At 42.2% G+C, this 3,988-nt stretch overlaps 1 pseudogene; it reads right to left on the reverse strand.

The window, feature by feature from the left end:
• LOC102594061 (uncharacterized protein K02A2.6-like) overlaps positions 1-2,779 on the reverse strand; it is a 5,211-nt pseudogene extending 2,432 nt beyond the window's left edge.
• Between the last annotated feature and the right edge of the window lie 1,209 nt (positions 2,780-3,988).

The raw sequence follows: 3,988 nt of genomic DNA on the forward strand, positions 1-3,988 counted from the left end.
GGATAAGGCTGAACTTTCATAAGGTTTTAGGCGAAACTCATCAAGTGTATTCAGGTCATCCATTCTTTGATTAGATGCGGCGCCCCAATCCAAATTTAACTTCTTCATTGCCCACATAGCCTTGTGCTCTAGCTCTACTGGTAAATGACAAGATTTTCCATATACAAGTTGGTAAGGAGACATACCTATGGGGGTCTTGTATGCATTGCGATATGCCCATAGAGCATCATCAAGCTTCCTTGACCAATCCGTTCTATTAGCATTCACAGTCTTTGCCAATATTTGTTTGATCTCTCTGTTGGATACTTCCACTTGACCGCTAGTCTGTGGATGGTAAGGAGTGGCTACATTGTGACGGACACCATATTTCTCAAGTAGTGCCTTGAACAACTTATTACAAAAGTGGGAACCTCCATCACTGATAATCGTCCTCGGTGTCCCAAATCTGGAGAAGATATTCTTTTTCAAGAATGCGGTTACACTTTTACCTTCATTGTTGGAGAGCGCTACTGCTTCCACCCACTTTGATACATAATCAACCGCAACAAGAATATACTTCATCCCATATGAACTCACAAATGGACCCATAAAATCAATACCCCATACATTAAACAACTCTATCACCAATATAGGATTCGTAGGGAGCTCTTGCCTCTTTGAAATCCCTCCTTCTCTTTGGCAACGATCACAAGACTTGGCGAAATCATGAGCATCTTGGTGGATGCTAGGCCAGTAGTATCCACACTGCAAAATCTTATGTGCAGTCCGAATACCACTATGATGCCCACCAACGGGCGATGAATGACATGCTTCAAGTACACTCAACATCTCAACCTCGGGCACACAGTGACGAATAATCCCATCAGCACAACCACGATACAAATAAGGTTCAATCCCAAAAGAATTTCTTCACATCATGCATAAACTTTTTCTTTTGGTGAAAAGACAAATAGGGAGGCACAATATCGCTTGCCAAATAATTAGCAAAGTCTGCGAACCAAGGAATCAAATCATGAGAAGCAGCCAATACCTGTTCATCTGGAAAAAGCATCATTAATTTCAGCCCTATCTCCAAGCTTTAGCATAGCCTCTTTCTCTAATCTGGACAAGTGATCGTTAACTTGATTTTCGGTCCCCTTTCTATCTTTTACCATAAAATCAAACTCTTGCAGCAACAATACCCATCTAATCAATCTGGGTTTTGCATCCTTTTTCGCCATCAAATACCTCAATGCAGAATGGTCAGTATGCACTATGACCTTAGTACCAAGCAAGTAGGATCGAAATTTCTCGAATGCAAAAACCACCGCAAGAAGTTCTTGTTCTGTCACAGTATAGTTCTTCTGGGCCACGTTTAGAGCTTTTCTAGCATGGTAAATAGGGTGAAGAATTTTCTCTCGCCTTTGACCCAATACTACACCAAGCGCCACTCCACTCGCATCGCACATTACCTCAAACGGTTGTCCCCAATCCGGTGAAATAATGATTGGTGTTGTAACCAACTTCTTCTTCAACTCTCCAAATGCTCTAAGACAATCATCATCAAAATAGAATTTACAATCCTTCTCGAGTAGTTTGCACAATGGGTGTGCAATTTTGGAGAAATCTTTGATGAATCTCCTATAAAAACCTGCATGCCCAAGACAACTTCTAACACCTTTTACAGAAATGGGTGGTGGAAGCTTTTCTATTACCTCAACTTTAGCTCTATCAACCTCAATACCTTTCTCTGAAATTCGATGACCCAACACTGTACCTTCTTTCACCATGAAATGACACTTCTCCCAATTCAGTACCAAGTTGCAGTCTTCACACCTTTTAAGCACCTCGGCCAGATGATCTAGACAACGATCAAAAGACTCACCTACAACTGAAAAATCATCCATGAACACTTCAATATTGTCCTCCACCATATCAGAAAATATCGACATCATACACCGCTGGAAGGTTGCCAGAGCATTGCACAACCCGAATGGCATCCGTTTGAAAGCAAAAGTCCCATATGGGCAAGTGAAGGTGGTCTTCTCTTGGTCTTCTGGAGCTATAGAAATTTGATTGTAGCCCGAATACCCATTAAGAAAACAATACCAACCCTTTCCTGCAAGCCTATCCAACATCTGGTCCATGAATGGCATAGGAAAGTGGTCCTTTTCAGTCCATGCATTCAACTTCGGGTAATCCATACGAATTGTCCATCCAGTAACGGGCCTTATTGGAACAAACTCATTTCTTTCATTTGGAATCATTCTTTTTCTGTCCACGCATTCAACTTCTGGTAATCCATACAAACTCTCCATCCAGTAACAGGCCTCATTGGAACTAGCTCATTTCTTTCATTTGGAACCACAGTCATACCACCCTTTTTAGGCACGCACTGCACAGGACATACCCAACTACTGTCTACAATGGGATAAATAACTCCTGCATCCAACCACTTGATGATCTCCTTTTTAACTACCTCTTGCATATGTGGATTTAATCTTATATGGTACTCAATACTGGGCTTATGATCTGGCATGATTTGGATTTTGTGAGAGCAAATACCGGGGGATATCCTAATAATATCTGCAATAGTCCACCCAATAGCTCGTTTGAACCTCTTTAACACAGTCACCAAGCACTCTACTTGTCTCGCATTCAAATCTGCCGCAATGATGACCGACAAAGTATTCTCTTCGCCCAAGTATACATACCTCAAGTGCGGTAGTAGAGCCTTAAGCTCCAATTTCGGTGCCTCCACAATAGATGGTCTTGTGGGTGGGGACTCGCGATTCTGCATGTCTAACTTATACTTCTTTGGTTTGGACCGATATTCACACTTATCGAGCGCGGCTACCAACTCATCATACTCTTCAATACCATCACTATCGAAATTCATCATAACTGCTGCTAGTGCCTCAACACCTAGTCGCTCTTCAATTTGCACTTCTGTCCCACTCTCCACTCTATAAGTTATAGCAGATACTGTTTGGAGCTCACCATTCTGCTTCATGGGCCTACATAGATTGAAAGTTGCTTCTTCATTGTTCAATCTGAACTTCATCTGCCCCTTTTCCATATCAACCAACGCACACCCTGTGGCAAGAAATGGTCTTCCAAGGATGATGGGAACCTCAAAATCAACCTTACAGTCAAGAATCACAAAATCCGTCGGAAAGATGAAATTCTCTACTTTTACTAGCACATCATGGAGTATACCAATGAGCCTCTTCACAGTTCGATCAGCCATTAGTAACCGCATTGCAGTGGGCTTTGGGTCCCCTAGACCCAACTTCTTGTGGATAGACAAGGGCATGAGGTTGATGCTAGCACCAAGATCACACAATGCCTTAGCAAAGTGTAACAACCCTATAGTACATGGGATCGTGAAAGCACCAGGGTCTTCCTTCTTCTGCACCAGAGATCTTGTAGCAATAGCGCTACAATGCTATAATCTATCATCATTTTCAAAACTCACAGACCTTTTCTTTGTCACCATATCTTTCATAAACTTTGCATACCCAAGCATTTGCTCCAAGGCTTCTATCAAAGGAACATTGATAGAGAGATGCTTCAACATAGTAATAAACCTACGATATTTTCCATCTTCATTCTTCTTCAGTAACCTCTGTGGAAAAGGTGGTGGAGGTCTAGGTATGGGGACCACTTTCTGAGATATCTCCGCTTCTTGCTCTGTCGCAGTCTCAGACTCTTCTCTAACTTCCACCACATCATCTTCTTTTCTAATCTCAGCATCCACCGCAGACGGCATAGGTAGATCTATGGTTTGCTTACCCCATTGAGTAGTAATTTCCATACAATGATCATTCTTTGGATTCTGAATGGTGTTGCTAGGAAGAGTACCAGGTTGACGTGGGTTCACTGTAGTAGACAACTGAGTCATCTGCTGCTCTAGATGCTTTATTGACACTGCATGGGCATCAACCTTTTGTCCAATACCAGACAAGTCGCTTCTCATCTCCTTCACATTCTCATCAGTAGCATCAAA

The sequence above is a fragment of the Solanum tuberosum genome, unplaced genomic scaffold (assembly GCF_000226075.1).
Source record: "Solanum tuberosum cultivar DM 1-3 516 R44 unplaced genomic scaffold, SolTub_3.0 scf00030, whole genome shotgun sequence".
In the NCBI taxonomy this organism is placed as follows: Eukaryota; Viridiplantae; Streptophyta; class Magnoliopsida; order Solanales; family Solanaceae; genus Solanum; species Solanum tuberosum.